This window comes from Prionailurus bengalensis, chromosome A1 (genome assembly GCF_016509475.1).
Source record: "Prionailurus bengalensis isolate Pbe53 chromosome A1, Fcat_Pben_1.1_paternal_pri, whole genome shotgun sequence".
NCBI classification, from domain to species: Eukaryota; Metazoa; Chordata; class Mammalia; order Carnivora; family Felidae; genus Prionailurus; species Prionailurus bengalensis.
The window spans coordinates 36,867,958-36,888,955 of NC_057343.1; positions in this window are offsets into that span (position 1 = coordinate 36,867,958).

Genomic DNA, 20,998 nt, shown 5'->3' on the forward strand with positions numbered 1-20,998 from the left:
GGGATAGATGTGAATTAATATACGAATATATCATATATATATGATATGATATATGATATGATATATTCATATATTAATAATTATGAGCTCTGTAGCAAGAAGAAAAAAAGCCCTAGAAAGTTAAATGTTTTTTATTTAGTGCTGAAATACCAAAATTTTTGGTTTTGCTTCTATCTGAAAGGTAATTGAGAATATCAGAAAGGTAAAATAATTTCCTTTAGATATTCATGAGAGTGCTTTTTTTTCTCTGAAGAAGATGTAGTTGTACACATAGGAAAAACTTACTTTCACTTCCAGAGATACAGTCCTTTACTGGGTAAGCAGTATTTTCTAATCAAAATGACACTAATGGGTCAGATTTAATGGTCAGAAATTTGAAAGCCTAAATGAAGGACTGTTCTTTCATAGAATTGTGTGAGCAATTTTGAAAGATAATGTTGGTGGCGTTTCTAATTTATTTTGTGATGAACTCCTAAAATGCATTTAGATGTGATTCTAATAATGATGCTCTCCTGTTACTAAGGATCTCCGAAGAAGCTGGTTTTATGGGAAAATGCCTGTATGAATAAGTCATCCTGTGATTTTCTGAAGTGGGTATTCAGGAGACACGGAAAGGAAAGAAAAGGAAAGAAAAAATACTCCTACATTCATATGGGGAGTAAGTGTTTTTTCCCTATTATAATAGCAGAAACAAGCTAGTTATAGATCAAGAAGAATAATGGAGAAAAATGTTACAAAATTGAAGCCAAAATTCAGCCTTTTCTTTGTGCCCTTAGTGGTGCTAGCATGCTATATACTTTATGATGACAACAATAGTCATGACAATAATTATACATGGAGTTGTGATCCAAGATTCCCCACGTGTGCTCCATTTGTCCAGCTTGTTCATTTTGTGAAGTTGGTTTGGACAAAATATTGACAGTATTGAAACCTATCCCCTGCTGTGTTTAGAGGAAGTAGTTTTATATTAGTTCCATAGTTTTATGTGTAGTTGAAAAAGAACGTCTTCTGAAAATGGAGAGCCCATTAAGAATTGTGGTACCTCTATCTGTTCTCCAAGAAGAGCTAACTGATGCCAATTTTGGAAGGAAGAAAAAGCACATAGTCAGGATATTTGAATCCACACCTGAAATTCATGGTACTTAGATGTTCTTTTCAAAGTTCAGGCATTCTTATTGTGGGAAATAAACAAGAAACTTTGTCAAATAATATTGTATTAAAATACTGAAGAGTAGCACTAAAATGAAACTAATGGGCATTTTAGACAAAGCGAGACCAGTTACATTTTGCTTACAGTGGGTGTTAATTTTTTAAATGTTTGGATAAAAGCTGGAGATTTTTGTTTATTTCTCACTGGTACATTTGAGATGAAAAACAGAAATCTCTTCTAATATTTCGTAGAAATTAGTGAATGGGATTTTAGTAAGTGGAATAAGTAGTTCTTTATGATAAATTTTGAAGAAACTATTTCAGATGTTCTTTCAGTTTCAGATTCTGTAGGAAAATAAATAAAAGAAATATGGTGTAAAAATAACTATGTGAGTCACTTCTTATACTATTCTACCTGACAGTCGCTATAGGACTATTTTCAGAAGAATTGTTAATATACTACAATCATTTGTAATATGCCCCATTCATGTATACTGAGGCTGTGTTTAAGAGAAAATAAGAATATATCATTGTTCTCTACATAGTAAGTTCTGCAATACAATCTTTTGTATTAATAAGCAATAGTCTATAACAAGCAGCATTTTACTGTTTTGGAGATTATTTTTTGGAAATTTCTTTTAGTTACAGACCTCTGTAAAGAATATTATGAAATCATAGCAAAGCACCTTTGTTCATTTATGAGGTGGAATTAGGGTGGGTATATGAGCATATTTCTTTTATTACACTTACATTTCTCTAGCATTGCTGTACTTTTTCTGTAGATTATTTTCTTAGCTGTATAAAAAGCTGGACAGTGAAAAATATGTGAGTAATAACATGGGAAGCATTCTTACATAATTCTTGTATCAAAATTGTCTATTGGCAAAAAGGGAAAAGCTTTTTACTATAAGAAGAAGGTTTTATTAAAAGAGTAAAAATCTGTAATAAGCAAATTATTGTACTATCTTAGTATCCTGTAATAGCTCTGTTTCTTAACATCCACCAGGAAATGTTCTCCTGTGATAAAGTCTGTGTTGGACAAACTTTTCACACTGAAGGTCTTGACTTACTCTTTAGTGTGATCTGGTCTCTTACTGGTTTCTGTGGCCATTTGTCCTTTTGCCCTGTCTCCACCCGATTACACCGAGCATCAACTCTGATTGGCAGCAAACACACAGAGACGGAATAATCATTTTTTGTCTGAGTTATCTTTCCAAAGTGCATGTTGGATCATGTCACTCTTCAGTTTATAATCGTTCAGAGGTTTCCTCATTGTCCTAAGCTTGAATTCTCAAAGCTCTGCTGGGTTTGCTGTCCTATCAAGTCTTCAAATGATCCTCATCGCCTATGGAATAGAATTTGAGTAGGAAATTCAGCTTGGAGCCAGAGTGCCTTGTTGCCAAATCAAAGATTTTATTTCATCCAGCATGTTTTCACATGAGCTCCAGCCAAAATGAATTCATTGTCATTTCCCCCAAAATGTCAGATCTTTTCTGCTTTCATGATTTTGCTCCTGGTAGTCTGTTCCAATGGATTACCTGGGTAAAAAAGATCTGTGCATATTCAGATTAATTAGATATTGTTAAATTACTCTTCAAAGTGATTGTACCAATTTATGCTCAATAATATGAGCCAGTCAAGGCCACCAAGCAGTGTGTTTTGGCACCAATACTGGGTAAGAGTTCCTATTACTCCATATTCTTCTCAACAGTTGGTAATATTAGATGGGTGTGAAATGTTAACTTGTTTTCGCTTTCTTATGCATTTCCCTGATTTCTTGTGAAGATGAGCATCTTTTTATATATTTAATGGTCACTTGAATTTTCTCTTCCATGATTAAATAGCATGCTCATGTTTTTCTCTTGGCTTGCTTGTTCTGGATACTGATCCCTTCTAGGTTAAACTGGTTACAGGTGTCTTCAGCTTGTCTTTTGACATGACATCATTCCTTTTAATATTGCCATTTGATATGCAGAAATTCCTAATTTTAATATGGTCTAACTTATTAGTCTTTTCCTTTATGATTATTTTTTGGTCTTTTTTTAATGTTTGTTTATTTTTGAGAGAGAAAGACAGAGCACAAGCAGGGGAGGGGCAGAGAGAGAGGGAGACCCAGGATCTGAAGTAGGCTCCAACACAGAGCCCCATATGAGGCTTGAACCCACAAACCATGAGATTATGACCTGAGCCAAAGTCAGAAACTTAACCAGCTGAGCCACACAGGTGCCCCCTTTGTTTTTTTTTTTTAAAGCAATATTCCTCTCAATGTTCTAAAATTGTGTTGTCTGTATTTAAGTCTTTAACTACTTATAGAGTTTATTTTTGTTTATGGGCTGAGGCAGGGAATCCAATTTTTTTTTCCATGTGTCTACTTGTATGAGCACCATTTATTGAATTGTCCCTATTTTCTTGGCTGATCTGCAGTGATACTTCTCTCCTGTATGAAGTTACCAGATATGCACAGGTCTGTTTCTGGGCGCTCTCATCCCTTCTGTTGGTTTAGTCATCTATCTCTGCTTCAATATTGTACTGTCTTAAATAATATAGTTTATAATAAGACTTGATGTATGGCAGAGTGACTTCCCTATTCTTCTCATACTTCAAATAGTTTTTTGCTCTTTTAATACAAATTTTAGAATCAGTTTGTCAAGATCCAAAGCGAGACAAGTCCATTGGGATTCTGTTTGAAATTGTATTGAATGTATAGATTTCTCTTTTCAAACTGCAGAAAAAAATGGGTCTGATTGCACTTTATTTCCTACCTACCATCCTAGAAATACTTTTGCATCTTGCATTCAAAGAGTCCTACATCTACTCTCTGGAGGCAGCCTTCAGTACATCAAAGGGTATCTGCTCCATTAGGATGACCAATGGGGACTTTCCAGCACTTCCTCTCTAACTAGCTCAAAGGAGGAAAACCAAGCAAGTTTATTCTCTGATGAGGCACCCCATTAGGAGATCAAATGAAGACTGAGAAAAAGAACAAATCAGCATAAATCAGTGCAGTTGGGACAGAGGTTGAGATTTCATTTACATTCTTTGCAAGCCTCCTTACTTCCTATCTTTGCCACCATGTAATATCCTTTACCATAGGAAGGGGAAGATAGAGTTAAGAGAAATGAGGAATCATGTTAAGATGGGGAGGGGTGAAGTATGAAATTGATTTATGGAAGATTATATTTCATTGTAATTTTAAAGATTGATCTAATCTATTCATTTTATAATAAATGGTCATACCATTTATAATAAATGGTCAAATGGTGGCTGAGAGAATTTAAGTGGCTTGTTTAAAGTGGCCTAACTAGTAAATAGAAGAGCCTTGATTATCAAATTATCTGGCCCATTGACCAATGCTCTTCAAATTCAAACATTTAAAAGACTATAAAAGTAATTAATTATTATAATTACTATTGTTATTGTATTTTAATTAGAAGAATCTCTGCTCATCACCGTCTCTACTCATTGTACCATTATTTCTGATACTTTCATGTTTTATGAACTTTGAATCTCTCATAGTATAAAACAATGCACTGATAGCTGGCTGGTGCACCTACTGTCTCTCTCTCCTCTCTCTCTCATCATCCATCCAATCTGTCATGGCATAAATAATATAGAAACAACTACTACTTATTTCATGTATGTGGGTATGTACCTGTATATCTTTTTCTGATTCACCTTAAATATGTTGCTGTTAGGAAAGTATTCATAGGCATTTTTATTTGTTAAATATAGGTTACCTAATGTGAGGTTTGTTTCCATAAGTGTTTTAGTAAATGATCATTTCTACCTGCTTGTCTGTTTTCTGGTAAAATCTGAAACATATCTTCTCTTTTTTATTACCGTTACTAGTTCTTCAGACATAATATTTAACTTATTTACAACAGAAAAATCATGTTTATCTCAATTTCAAAATGATAATATATTTTATTTAAGTGTGCTTTAAAAATTATGTTAGGGTAAAATGGAATTATAATGAAGTCATTTGGTCTAGGAAGGTTGAGTAAGATGGGAATTTGGAGCACATGCTCAGTAGAAGAAATGAAATAGGGAAAGAAGTTTCACTTTTGAGGAACAAATGACACAGAGAGGGCAAGACTGCTTTTTTAGGGTAGAATCTTGGGTAAGGTTCCTTTTAAACCACTTTTTTTTTAAGGTTGTGGCAGATCCATTAACTTCTCCAGGTTCATGTATTAATAATCTAGTCCCACTTGTCTAACTTAAAAGTTTCTTCCCAGAGTCAGAAACCTACATAGGGAAGGTGACAGGCATTTTTGTCTTTCCTGACTCACTGCTGTCTAAGGCTTTCCGGGTCAGAGAGAAGGATGAGCCAGAACTGGAGGAGAAGGGCTTATCTGATTGGCAGTGGTGTGGTCTGTCATGTGTGCTCTCTGTGAGACAATGCCCTATAGCTGAGCCCTTCTCTTCTGGGGCACTTCTGGGTTCTAGGCACTTCTGGGTTCTGGGGCGCTTCTGGGTTTTGACTTCTTTCAATGCTGGATACTATAATAACCCAGGAAAACATCTTGGCATGTGTAACAGTATACTAAATGGAACATTTCCTGTTGTCTCAAAGCTTTAGAGAAAGCCATAAAGGTAAAGACAAACATAGTAAAGTATAATACTCCAAAAAGATATGCCAAAATACCTATACGGAAACACCTATGTATGACTTGCTAAGAACTGGCCCGAAGCTAGTTAGGCAACATTGAACTCATTCCCCAACAGGAGATGGATGGAAAGGGCCACCAGGAGATGGATGAGTAAAGACCGTTGAGTCAAGAATACTTTACGGTGAGGTATAGAAGTGCTGTATGTTGGAAACTTTCTGCTACTCCCACTGCTACCTCAAGCCAAGTGGTTCCCCCAAGAGAACTGTTTAGAGAGTTTGACATCTAACTCTAGTATTTTAAAGGCACAGGGGCTAGTGCCTGAAAAAGTCCAAAATAAGCAGGTAACCAGAGTAGAGTGAAGAGAGAGGGGGATGCACTGGAAATGGTCTGCATTTCCAGCATTTGAAGGAGTTTGGGGGTTGAATTTACCCCATGAGCTAAATGAGTGCTGTAAAGGGTGGCCAGAAATGAGTCATCTTGAATGATTTTGACAAGGAAATCTACCTGGCGGGTGCAAGGTACCCACTGCAAGAGTCTGGGTAGGGTTCACATCAGGAAGTCAGGTTGAGATAGGTGAATCAGGGAACAGTGTAGTGTTTTCAGTTCTAAGGTATCAGGAAATGTTCCATTTAGTTTACTGTTAAACATGCTAAGATGTTTTCATGGGTTATTATAATATCTAGCATTGGGGCGCCTGGGTGGCGCAGTCGGTTAAGCGTCCGACTTCAGCCAGGTCACGATCTCGCGGTCCGGGAGTTCGAGCCCCGCGTCGGGCTCTGGGCTGATGGCTCGGAGCCTGGAGCCTGTTTCCGATTCTGTGTCTCCCTCTCTCTCAGCCCCTCCCCCGTTCATGCTCTGTCTCTCTCTGTCCCAAAAATAAATAAACGTTGAAAAAAAAAAATTGAAAAAAAAAAAAAAAAAAGAAAGAAGTCAAAATTTGTTCCTTGGATCAAAGTAGAGCCACCATTGCACAGACAGCATTTTGATGTTTAGAGTTTGCAGCCCTGGGGTGTGTGGGTTTTTTGTGTGTATGTGTGTTGTGAGGGATGCATGTATGGTGTAGGGAGAACAGTAATATATTTGTCAGGATTCTCCAGAGAATTGGCTTCTTGTAATTGTTAGGGAAGGGGGAAATTGGTTCATGTAACCATGGGAGTTGTTAAGTCCAAAATCCTTAAGGCGAGTTCAGTAGGCCGGAAATTCAGGTAAGAGTTGATGTTGCAGTCTTAAGTATGAAATCTGAAGGGAAGGCAAGCAGGCTGGAAACAGGCAGGATTTCTGTGTTGCAGTTTGAGGGCAGGATTTCTTAGTTGGGAGATCCTAGTCTTTACTCCTAAGGCGTTCAACTGATTTCACCCATCTGAGACAATCTGCTTTACTTAAAGTCCACTGATTGTAAATGTTAATCACATGTAAAAAATACCTTCACAGCAACATCTAGACTAGTGTTTGACCAAACAGCTGGGCACCAAAGCCTACCAAATTGACATAGAGGATTAACCATCACAGGTAGATAACAATATTAGTTCCTCTTTCCTTCTTTATTCTGCTTCTCAATGATGATTGAGGCCAAGGTGTGTCATAATATCCCAAACACCCATTTCCTCTTTTTTTCATGGACAGAGTGACATCATATTACAGCCTGAAACTATAAACTTAATGTGGCTCTGTGATTAACATCTGTCTTCCCTACCAGACTATGGGATGCTTAAGAGCAGATAATGGGTCTGCTTTTAGTTGCTGTTGTATCTCCAGTGCCAAAAGTTATTGTTCTTGGAGAATCAATGAGTAGTTGGAATTGTTTACCCATTTCACTGGGGTTGGAAAGCAGATGGGCAGAGACCTAGGAAGAGACCAAGAATAGGTATTTGGTATAGAGTTCCCCATGTTTCATTTTCCAACACCAACCAAGCAAAGCAGCTGGCAGTGAGATGGGATCAAGATTTGCATGGTGAGGAGACCTTTAACAAACACCTTGCTCTAGGACATTGTTTTTCTTTGCCTTGTCACTATATTTTAAAAGAAGCAAAGAGAAATTATGATGAACAAGCAAGGGATTATACCCCTATAATTTATTAACTGAGGATTAAAGGCAAAGTGGAGAAATGTTTCAAAGAACTTTTGAAGCTAAGCTGTTTTGAAACTGAGAAGTCAAGGAACTAAGAAACATGGAGAAAGCATTGTGTATATACCCTAAAGGGATGATGGAATGATCTGAAGGCTATCATGTGTGTTGTGGTCATCGCATGAGGGGAAGTCATGGCATTATAGGAGACAAATCACAGACTTTTCTGCCCTTTTTGTTTTCATATTTTAATTTCTTGAGTTCTTTTACATTATTCTCCTTTAAATACCCTCTTGCTGCCACCTACCAGAGAAACAATGATAATCAATGTAGGATAGAACAAAAATGACAAAATAGATGGGGTTGAGTTTTCTGAAATCAGTATTTTAGGGCCATGAACTTAGCCCAGGACACTCTCCTTTCCCTTCCTCCAACTGCCTTCCAGGGGAAGGGTGTGTGCAAGAGGATGGGTGCAGTGTGGATACCATCACGCCCATAGTGGAGTTCAGAGAGAGGTGGTGGAGGGAAGGTCACACTTATGCATTGCCTGTTGGGTGCAGACACTACAGTAGGTGCTCCATTGTGCAGTATCTCACTTAATCCATGGAAATCAGGCATTAGCACTTATTTGAGAAAACAGGTTCAGGAAAGTTTAGTGATTTTTGAAGATTCTCAGTTAGAAAGTGGTGGATTCAGCATTGAAACCTATTTGATCTGATTTCAAAGCCTAGTTTTTTCTTGCTCCTCTAACCAGGACACGAGACAATATAGATTCCTTCTTAAATAAGGAATACTGTCGCTCATTCCAAAGGACAAAGTTCCAAGTCTCAAATTGCTGTACTGTGTCTCCCTCTTTGATATAACAAGAAAGAGCATCAATGCCCAAAGTTACATTTTTCACTTTAATTTATTGCTAGAAGATGAAATTACTCTTAAACATATATATACACCCATGGTACACACTTCCACCCCTGCCATATCATTTATTGAGTGTGCTAAGCACTTTATATACTTTGCATGTATTGTCACCCATAATCTTGCCAGCAGTTCTGTAAGGTAGGTAATATTCCTATTTTTGAAGAAGAAAGGGAGACTTAGAAAGGTTATTTGTCTAAGGTCATACAAGTAGTTGAGCTGAGATGGATACCCACATATTTTTGGCTCTGAAGCTAATGCTCTAAACCACTGTATTGCATTCATTCATTCATTCATTCATTCATACGAGAAATATTTATTGAGTGCTTTCTCTGTGCCTGCACTATGCCAGGTAATGGATACAATAATGAAAATCACCAACTTCAGTCCTAAAGAAGTTCATTCAGGTGAGGGAAACAGACACATAAATAGGCAATGGTGATGACATTTAGTAAGGCACTGATGGGTATATATTCAGGGCCATCATATGCAGATATGTGTAGGACCTATACATATTTTCATCATGTTAGCTTAATGAAAAGACATCTAATTTGGCCTTTTTTTCGAGGAGAGCAGATGATAAAAATTACATCAGGTTGGGAGGTATCTGGGAGGAGATGACTCTATATGAATCTTAATCAGTGAGTAAGAGCTTACCAGCTACAGTTAGCTAAAAGAGAGCACCACACATAGGGAGAATTATGTGATGAAAACCACAGAAGAGAGACGAAGTGTAATACATGGGGAAGTGGGGTGGTTGATGGTTGACTTCTTTCAAAGAATAGTTTTTTTGTGTTAATTTAATGGAGGTTCTTTAGGCATCTCTAATTTTCCTCCACCTATTTTGGAAGCCATTCTGAGTCATGAATTAGTATCTGAGAGAAGAATGAAGAAGGTAGAACGAAAGGCACCACCATTTTTCTCTGGTGTTACTACCAAGTACTTGTGAAATTTTATCTCCTTGAGTTCTCATAACGTATCTTCAAAGCAGAATCCTTCAAAAGAAGGGAAATTGAAGTAAAGCTCAAAGTCTTTGTCTAGTGGGGCACCTGGGTGGCTCAGTCAGTTGAGCATCTGACATTGGTTCAGGGCATGATCTCAGGGTTTATGGTTCGAGCCCCATGTCAGGCTCTGTGCTGACAGCTTGGAGCCTGGAGCCTGCTTCAGATTCTGTGTCTCCCTCTCTCTCTGCTCCTCCCTTGCTCATGCTCTGTCTCTTTCTCTATATATATAAAAAATAAGTAAACATTAAAAAAAACACAAAAACTTGTCCAATTTAGCAAATTGAAGGAAGAGCTGAGGATGTGAACTCAATATAATCTTTTACTGAAGCCCCATATCTTATTCATTCTCTAATGAGAAGAATATGATTGTTTATATGACATTTTCCTCAACTTTTTCTTACCTAAGTAAGGTGCTTGCCAGAGAAAACCTCAGAATCATTACCACTAAATTCCTGGGTAAGAAAACAGTTTTGTACTTTAATTGTCTGTCCTCTGCATTTGGAGTTTTATTTACTGTATAAGTTTTACGTAAGTTCATAAAAGTCAATAAACTCAATATTCCAGAAATCACTTACAATTTAACATCTAGATAATGAGGGTAACAAAAAGGAAGTTAATTCAGTGTGGGTTTATGATGGTGATTAACTTAGTCCCATTTCTTTCCCTGAAGAGAGGAAGAGTTCAGAAATAAAGCAATGCGAGTCTGCTGCATCCAAGGAGATAGACGCAAGAACAAAAGATTTGTTATGAAACCCTTAAAATCACAGTGCCCTTTTAGCTAATTATGGTAGCTTAATTAAAGTTATTTTAAAGTAATAGTTAATTATGCTTAATTAAGGTAATTATGGAATTAGCCAGGGGAATTTGAATGAACCACAGTGCAGACATGTTTGGCCTCTCAGGATCAAGTATACTAGTTTGCATGGATCCAGAACATCTCCTTGTGTGCATATAGGAGAAAATAGAAAATAAAGCCTAGATTATAGTTTTTACTACACAAAGCCACTACTAACAATACATAAAGTTATACGCATGTTGTTGCAGAGTATACTAGTGTATTTTCAAAAAGTGTAATGTGAGATTGTATTGGATTTGATTTCTTTTAATGTAGGTTTACTTTTGGGAGGCAAAGGAGGATTAAATGTCTAACAGTCAATGGTGTCTATGTTTTGAAAGTCTACATAATCCTTCTCTGTCCATACATTATTCAAATTTACCAGATGCTTTTGGGACTGTGGCTGACTTTAGGAAAGATCTAGCACTTTTTACTTGGAGATATAATTTGGACTGAAATATCTAGGTCTGGCATTGTTGCCATTCTGTTCTTGATTCAATAAAGGCACAAGATACAGAGACAAAGGTGTAATCTTCCCTGTGCATTGGTAATGTTTGTTAAAAATCTCTCCAGTGCCTTCTTGGCTTTGCTGTGGCTGGAATATATGATTCCGTTTGTTGGGAGAATTCCCAGTGAATATTTTTTATCAGGTCAGTGGTTCTTAAAGTACAGTATTCCAGAATCTTCCAAGTGGTGTGCCTATAGTCTAATTTTAGTCCCTTCAGGGTAATTATTTTTCCCTAGATTAACCTTCCCCATTAGGTTTGTGCTGATTCAAATTTCCACCTAGATTTTCAGGCTCCCTAAACGTCTTATCAGGTTTTCTGCTGAGGAATTATTACTCCTTCCTTTAACAAGGAACATTACAAAAAAGTCAGTGATCTCTGCTTATAACTGAATGTTAAGTAGAGAGTGAAAGCGTACTTTTTATTTATTTTTTCTCTTGAGGGTAGATTACACTGGGATGGAGGAGAGGAACGGAGGCCTCATAGAATCAAGCAATGAGTCCTAATGGGGTGCTTAGGTGTCAGGCTCAGTTCTGCTACAAGTGCTGACATTCACCATCACCTCTCAGTGACTGCATTGGAGGTGGTTGCATTGGGAGTTCCCTAGAAGATCACAGCAACAGAGAATCCTAATAGGGTTTCTTACCTTTTCTAAGACCATGAAACAGTTCATGAGATTCTGTGAGCCTCTCTAGATATGAAGTGAGAAGGATTTATGGGCTTTCATAATGAACATTTTTATCATTGAAAATGTAATATTTATTTTATTCAATTGCCACTTAGTAAAAACGTATTTTAAGAGTAATACATGTTGGGGTGCCTGGGTGGCTCAGTCGGTTAAGCGGCTGACTTCGGCTCAGGTCATGATCTCGCAGTCCGTGAGTTCTAGCCCCACGTTGGGCTCTGTGCTGACAGCTCAGAGCCTGGAGCCTGCTTCAGATACTATGTCTCCCTCTCTCTGACCCTCCCCTGTTCATGCTCTGTCTCTCCCTGTCTCAAAAATAAATAAACGTTAAAAAAAAAAGAGTAATACATGTAAAAGATGAGGAAAACACAACAAAGCAGCACAAGTAGAAATAATCTAACAGATCAGACTGTCCCATGGGCTATTGAGATTGGCTCAGTGGTCCTCTATAGGGTAGGAGCTGAACAGAATCATTTACTGAATTCCTATATGGGTATTCAGCAATGGAAATGCCTTTATTCACAGGGTTGCTAGTTTGACAGGGTATGGCTCGAGAGCTCTTGGTCAGTCTTATTCCAGTCCATGTGGACAGAAACTGTACAGAACAAAACACACACAAAGAGAGAAGCAGAGTTGAGAGAAGTGAGAAAGATTTAATGGTGTTATTTGAGCCCAAAGATTTGACAATTTCTGAACAAATCCATGATCGGCCTTCACAGTTATGTGAGCCAATAAATACCTTTTTTACTTAAGCTTGTTTTCGCTGGGTTTATGTAGCTTGTAGTTGAAAGAATTCAGACAGTACTTGCTTGTCTCTGTTTCATTGTGAGGTATCTGAGCCTTACATGAAACCCCACTGACCTGAGGAATGACTGTTGTGAGGTTATGGTTGACCCTAAATGTAAAATGTACACGGAAATGCAGGTGAAACAGAGGGAATTTCTAATATGAGAGAGAAAAAAAATAAGGGAGAGTCAAACTAAATATTTATTAAATACAGAAGGGAAAATGATAATTTTTCAGTGGACAAACCTGGGTGACACCATCTTAACCAAGGATCAGGGTTAGCATTACCATTTAGGACCTGTCAATGTCATGTACTTCTCAATATGAGGCACTGAGAAGGGCTTGCCATCTCTGGTGTCATTTCCAGGAGTGCACAGCTGTGACCTAATTATGAGAAAACATCAGACTAACCCAAATTGGGAGGCGTACTATGAAAATAACGGACTGGTACTCTTTAAAAGTGTTAAGGTGATTAAAAAAAAGTGTTAAGGTGATGAAACACAAGGAAAGACAAGAAAACTGAGGAGACATGACAACTAAATGTAATATGAATTGCAATGTCAATCATCTAATTTAATGAATTCAGTGCAATATCAATTAGATCCTCAAGCAGAAAGAGGACATTAATAGTAAAACTGGTGAAAAGTAAATAAAGTCTGTAGTGTAGTTAATGATATTGTATCAACATTAATTTCTTAGTTTTGATATTTATATTGTGTAAGCTACTAATTTAGGGGAAGCTGGTTGGATGTGGAATTCTCCGTTGTATGTAACTCTTTGTAGATCTGGAATTATTTGAAGATAAAAAGTTAAGACACACAGTGCACATTGGGAGAAAAAGAGTGGGGGGTTTGACGAGGGTCCTGGAAGTGGCAGAGAAATGATAGTGGCCAACCTAGAAAGCTCCGGCACGGGCATTTCCTTAGCTTTTGCAGAGAGGAGCTTCTCAGTGGGGGTTGCTGAATGGAGTCTGTTCCTCTACCTCTGTCACTTCTTTAGGGTCCTGCTTTCTGCCTCATGACTTCATCATGGATTTGGCTAATGTCTGGTAGATCACTGGTCAATATTACAATATTCTTAGTTTTTAGAACTGTTGAAACTCTAAATTTCTCTTTGTCTCTGTGTTAGTATTTAAATGGAAAGTTGTGAGACGGAAGGCCAGACATCCATATTTTCCCATTTTCTTCATTTGATAAGAATATTTTCTTTTTCTTTTAGTTTTTATTTAAATTCCGGTTAGATAACATACAGTATACTATTAGTTTCAGATGTACAATTTAGCGCTTCAGCACTTCTCATCACGAGTGGCCTCCTTAATCTCCATTACCAATTTCACCCATTCCCCTGCCCACCTCCCCTCTGGTAACCATTAGTTTGTTCTCTGTAGTTAAAGCTCCTGTTTCTTGGTTTGTCTTTCTCTCTCTCTTTTTTTCCCTTTGCTCATTTGTTTTGTTTCTTAAATTCCACATATGAGTGAGATCATAGGGTATTTGTCTTTCTGTGACTGACTTATTTCAGTTAGCATGATACTCTCTAGCTCTATCCATGTCATTGCAGATGTCAAGATTTCATTCTTTTTATAGCTGAGTAATATTCCATTACACATACATACCACAGTTTCTTTACCATTCATCAGTGGAAGGACATTTGGGCTCTTTCCATAATTTGGCTATTGCACATAACACTGCTGTAAAATCGGGGTGCTTTTGTCCCTTTGAATGAGTATTTTTGTATCCTTTGGGTAAATACCTAGTAGTGCAATTGCTGGATCGTGGGGTAGTTCTATTTTTAACTTTACGAGGAAACTCCATGCTGTTTTCCAGAGTGGCTGCACCAGTTTGCAGGTAGGAATATTTTAAGTATAAATCAAAAAGCTCTTTATATAATGATTTCATTGGACACAAGAAACTTTCATTATTCTTTATAGTTCCCATGATTAAAATAGCACTTGGAGCACAGTACATTGTCAGTAATTATCTGTGAATGTCACTAAAATATTTTTTGATGTCAGCTGTACATTTTAAATCTGACTAAATAACTATAAAGATGTAGTGAAGTTTATAATGTATATCATTTTATTGAGCATGTAATATGTGCCAGCCGCTGTGCTAAATGGTTTATATGCATCCTTCTTTAGTCCTCACAACACCAGCAGGGCACATGTTATTTTTATCATTTTGAAAGATGAGGAAAATGTGGCCCAAAGAAGTTAAGTGACTTGCATCAGCTCACAAAGTTACTTAATTGCAAGTCTAGGATTCTAACCCTTCTATGTCTGACGATGACACTCTGCTTGGTCTCTGAAATTATGTGATGCATTTTATAAGTTTATAAGTGTTATAGGATTTATATGTTAAACATTATGTGTTAAAATGAATAATTGTATGATTTTTGTTTGAAAATATACATGGAAGATTATCACATCATAATTTTTTAATTATTAGCAATCTATCAATTTGCTCTGCTGCTCTTATATTTGCTTCAAGTTCATTGGAACAAAGTATCCCTTATGTACAATATATTCAGAATAAAGAGACACAGGTAAAGTATATATCCTGTTCAGTCTTGGGTATGGTGCTAAGATTCTTAGGTCTACAAACACACATGTATACACACAGCACTAAATCAGGTATAGTCAGGTTTTATGTAATATGCAACTATATTTAAGTCAATTTTTGAATGCTCTTAAACACTATTGGAAAACACAAAGTATAGAGTTAAGGAAAATTGGTATAAAACTCAAAAAGCAGATTAAAATATCTTAGGGCTTTGTCTTGATTGTTTTTTTTTATTTTGGTATGCCCATTTTTGTATGTGTCATAAATAAGCACTTAAGGAACTATGTAGGGGTCCTTTTCCTTGCAGTACGTGATTTCCTCCCTAATTGGTCAATGTAGGACAAACACATCATTAAACACACAGAAGCCTCACTATAGCGTAAAATTTCATGTAAGGCAGATCCATTGCAAGCAGTGAGAGCAGTTTGTTCCTTTAAGTGCCAGAAGGACCTTGTTATAGCTTCCCTTCACTTAGAGCCCTTAGCAAGGGTAGCCTTATGGGACCTTTTCAGGATGCCATTTGGTGAAAATGATGATGAGAATTTCTTCTACTTTTAGTAGTCTTGTGTTACTGCTGAAGAATTAGATTTTCTGTTGCTGCAGTGGGCTAGTGTCCAGTTAAAAGATTCTGTGGTCATTCTGAAATGAGAAATGAATTGTTTTATTCAGGATATCCCCCTTGAGAAGCCAAGGTGCTTTGGTGCCATTGGTGTGATTGGATCTCTGGACTCCTCTTGCTTGATGTAAGGTTACAGCCACCTGAGCAGGGCTCAAAGGCATCTTCTGCAGCTTGGGACCCATCCAGTGAATCAGAATGGCAAACGAGCGGGAATAGCTGACATGGAAAACAGCCAGCTGCTGGCCCAACACGATGAGGCTCAGAGTTAATTTGCAGAAAATGAATTATTTCTTTTCAATGTGTGACTCTCTCTGTGAATGGAACATCATGACAGGAAGTGAAAAGGAAATGCTTTATCAGGACTTGGCTGAGTGAGTTATGGGGCAGGTGTGCATGCTTGGAAAACCTGGGATGGATGGATTGGAATAAAATATGATCACTGGTCCAAGCTGGTTCACAGAGCCACAGAGCCATCTGTTAGGGCTCAACCTAGCATGACTGTCAGTCTCCTGTAGGAAGAGACTTAGTATAGGAGTGCAAAGCTGTTGGTATATAGAGAGAGTTCAGGAAAAATGCCCACTTTCAAAAAAAGAAAAACATTAACCACAAAATTAACCAGGGCTAACCATTGGTTTTTAAAGTTAATAGCAACACATGGTCATCCACAAAAGGACAGGTCAGCAATTTTTCACAACTAGACATTTTTTTTTCCAAAGAGGAAAATGACTTGGTTAGAATTATGTCTTCTATTATTTTCTGTTACCTTACAGTGTGGACATTTGTGGAAAGGATGACCAAAGTTTTTTCAGGTCAAATTAGGTTCTCAGATTTATTAAGACCAGACGTTTAACCTGTGTAGGTTGGATCAGAGAGAGCCTGGGGATCCATGTGGCTTAGCCCAAGTCCCTGGAATATGGAGAAAGGACTCTCACAGGCAAGTGTATGTTTAGGGATGCCATGACAGATAAGGTTTAAGCCTATCTAGAATACTCAGTACTGGAGTATTCCAAATTATCTCTGAGGAACTTTCTAAGTATGAAAATGTTAACACCCATCTTTCTCTCTCAGCCACCTCATTAATTCTCTTGTAGTCAAAGATTCCTTGGGATATTACTTGCACTGTACCCCCCCCCCCCCCCCGCAATCAGAGGACACAACTCTCTGTTCAGCATGAAGCTCAAACAGTTGAATTTGTGAAAGAAAAGCACAAACCTTGTGACTCTATTGAGAAGAGGATGGGCATTTGAGTAAAGCTGACAACTCTTAACACTGCACTCTTCCTCTGCTGCTACGTAGTCCTTTGCAACATATATTATAATTCAATTAATCCTCTAATTCCCACTTAAAAAATTCTCTGAGGTACAGCCTCTTCAGAGGATAAATTACTTTTGTTAGGATTCAGTATTCCTTTGTGGGTGTTGGTGGACCCTACCATTAATGGTCCCTGGAGAGGAGATGAAGAGTTGGGGAGAGCTGGAGATGAACTGGGAGTTTGGAGCAGACGAGATGGACTGTGGTCACGTACAGAACCAATAGTCAGGTTCACAGACATGCGGACACCGATCATGGCAGTGCTTGAGTTAGGGCGCGATGCAGGAGAAACTCAGAATGTTCAAGTGAGTCATGTTGAGAATGCGGTAGGCTCCAGCATGCCTTCATGGACCCAAATCAGTAGTTTGTAACTACTTCAGTTCTCCATCTCTCACCCCTGAGTTGGAGTATTCAGCACTCTCACTCAGGGCTTGAGAGACTTCCACTTACGTGATACATGTATTAAAAAGGGGAAAAAAAGATGCATATGCCATCTGCTACCCTTCTGCTTCCATTTCTTTCATTGGAGTGGGATAGTCTCATGGGTATAGGTATATGTACCCTTGGGATGGAAGAGGCTTTATGGGAGATGTGCTTAGCTGCACAGGTGTTTCACATCATAGGTAGGGCTAGAGGAGTAGAGTTAGGATTCAGGGCTGGGATGAACAATCGTCCTGTTTTGCCCAAGACAGAGGGGCTTTCTAGGATGTGGGATTTTAGCATTATAATTGAGACAGTGGTGGAAAAATTGTCCTGCTTTGTCCTAGGCTGATGAGCTTGGGGGTCAACTGACCAGACTGGTGTGGACCCTACTAAACAGAGATAGGGCATTGTGTAGACATTATACAAAATCTCCCCACTTGACTTTTGTGCATCAGACAGATCAGATTCTCTCTAATCCCTGAGGCTGTTCTGTTGAACCGTGTGGGGCTTATTCAGTACTCAGACAGTGACAGAGGAAGCAGGATATATACTACTGGCTTAACCACTTCATTTTATGTAGGGAAGTAACATTAATACATTAGGACACACATCCGACTGGGTTTCATTCGCCAGTACAAAATTACTTTTTGATTCATGATGCATTTTGATCTGAAACACACCCACTATCAAAATTTTGGTCAGTACTGTGGTCTCAGTCTGAATCGCTCAACAAAAGGAGAGAATATACGTGTGGAGGAAGACTCCCACACATCTGCTTCACCTTTCTCATCCCAAATGCAAGTTTAGACAATCCCCAATAGAACTTTCAGAAATATCCTCTATGATTGTTGTGCAAACGGGTGAATTCAGAGTCAGTAATAAAGGTGAGGGAAGATGGAAAGTGGTGCTCCGAGCAAACCTGAGCTGCCCACAGATTCTGCTGGGCATTGCTGCCTGCATGCCATAGTTTCCCACTGTAGTTTATTCCATTTTTCTCCACGAGTGGCTCTAATGCTCCTGAAGAGCCTGCTGTGTGCAGAGTGGCTTTGTAGAAGGGCTGGATATTTTCTCGTAGAATAGAATTCTGGCTACCTTGGATTTCATGTTAAAGTTCTTTTGTGTACATTCTAAAATACTGTTTTGACAGAGATTTTCAGTCATCAGTAGCAGTAGGGAGAATAATTGGAACGTGGACATTTCTCGATTACAGTTTGAGGCTATTACCTAATTTCTGCCCTTAGAATTTATTCAATCATGTGACGTTAGTGATGAAGTCAATGTTTGAAAAATAGTTGGAAAATGTTTTGTTTTTAGTTCATCACCTTTTCAGATTACCTTCAGAGGACGTGGTGGGGCAAAGGCCTTCTTCTGGACTTAGGTATCACAATGTGGTTATGAGCTCCAGAGAGAATTTACCGGAATTTTTTTGTGTGCTAACTATGCAGTACTTCAGTACTTACTGCTCAAAGTGTGCCTGAGGGAGGCAGCATCAGCATCACCTGAGAGCCTCTTAGAACCGCAGCCTCAGGCCCAGCCTCAGACCTACTGAATCAGAATTTGCACGTTAACACAATTCCCAGGTAATTAGTAAGCACATTAAAGTTTGAAAAATAGTACTGTAGAGAATTGGGAGGAAAATGATGGGTTGGCTCTAGCAATGATATATGAATCCAAGCAATCTGTCCTGTAATTCTAAGGTCCCTCGTCCTCAGAATATCTGCCCAAGACTCGATGTATTTGCAGTAGAACACAAATCCTGTTATAGAAGAGAATTCCTCCAAGCATCAATGTCTGCTGTTTTATGAACATTGGTGCCACTTTTACTGTTCTTGCAAACACATTATGACATTTGGAAGTTGACTTTTGGTCTACTCGAGCAAAATGACAGCTGCAATCCATTTTCCAAGCCATCAGTGCTTTGGGTAAAGTGCTTGTTTTGTTATGTTTGGAAGAGACAAGTCATAAAGGAGCAGAATTTGGAAGGGGTGCGGGCTGCAGTTTCCTCAGGGGAGGTCTCAATAAACCTCCAGGAAGGAAATAGTAATCATTAGGTAGGTAATTAGGACCTACAAGCACTTAGCAGCAAAAGATGCAATGCCTTGGTATCATACTGTTAGGTAATCAATAAGGCAATGGCGACGCTGTAATTTGAGGTTGTGGACGGCAGAATTGGAGATGAGACAAAGGCTAGCTCCTTTTATTTTCATGGAAAGCTTTCCTTTTGATCCATGCCAGAATAAGTTTTTTCTAAGATATATTATTATTTTAAATTGAGATACAATTGACAAATTGTATTAGTTTTAGGTGTGCAACATAATGATGTGATAGTTATATACATTGCAAATGATTACAATAAGTCTAGTTATCACCTATCACCACATGTAGCTACAGTTTTTTTTTCTGGTGATGAGAACCTTTAAGATCTATTCTTTTAGCAGCTTTCAAGTATACAATACAGTATTGTTAACTAGAGTTGCTGTATTGTACATTACATCCCCAGGACTCACTTATTATATAACTGGAAGTCAGTACCTTTTGACTCACTTCACCCATTCTGCCCACCCTCCCCCCTCACAGCTTCTGGCAACCACCAATTTGTTCTCTGTTCCATGATCTTGTTGTTGTTATTGTTTTTTGGTCTGTTTGTTTTTGTTGTTGTTGTTGTTTTAGATTCCACATATAAGTGAGAAAAGACATTCTTTTCTGACTTATTTTACTAAACATTATACCCTCTAGGTCCTTTTATATTGTCACAAATGGCAAGATTTCCTTTTTTATGGCTGAATAATGTTCCACTGTGTGTGTGTATCTATCTATATCATCTCTATCACTCTCTCTCTCTCTCTAATCGGTATCCATATCTATCTATCTATCTATCATCTATCTATCTATCTCTATCTATCTATCTATCTATCTATCTATCATCTATCTATCTATCTATCTACACACCACATTTTCTGGATCCATTCATATTTGTATGGACACTTGGGTTTAGGTTGCTTTCATATCTTGGCTTTTGTGAACAATGCAGGGAGCATGGGGGTACACATACATTTTTGAATTAGTGTTTCTTTTGGAGGAATACCCAGAAGTAGGATTACTGGATCCTAGGGTAGTCTGTTTCTAATTTCTTGAGGAACCTCTATACTGTTTTCCATAGTGGCTGCACCAATTGACATTCCCTGGTGGTAAATTTTTGAAATTACAAAGGCTAAAAACTTGGAGGCATCAGCAAATTTTTCCCTGTTGACTTTGTGTATCCAGGGCCTTTGTGTACCTTTGGAGCTGCTATGTCACATAACTCCAGGGAGTTCCCATTCATCACTATAGCTTATGTGAATGAGGCCTCCAGAGTTACGCAGTACCGCAATTCTGTTTACATTTCCCAATGTGGGCAGTAGGTAAAAAGGATAATCAGAGCTATTTCTTTCATGTAACATCTTTTTAATATAATTGTTCTCAACTCTTGCTGTATATCACAATCATTCTGAGAGCTGTCTGGGGCCTATTGAGTAGGACCTGGAAATCTGTA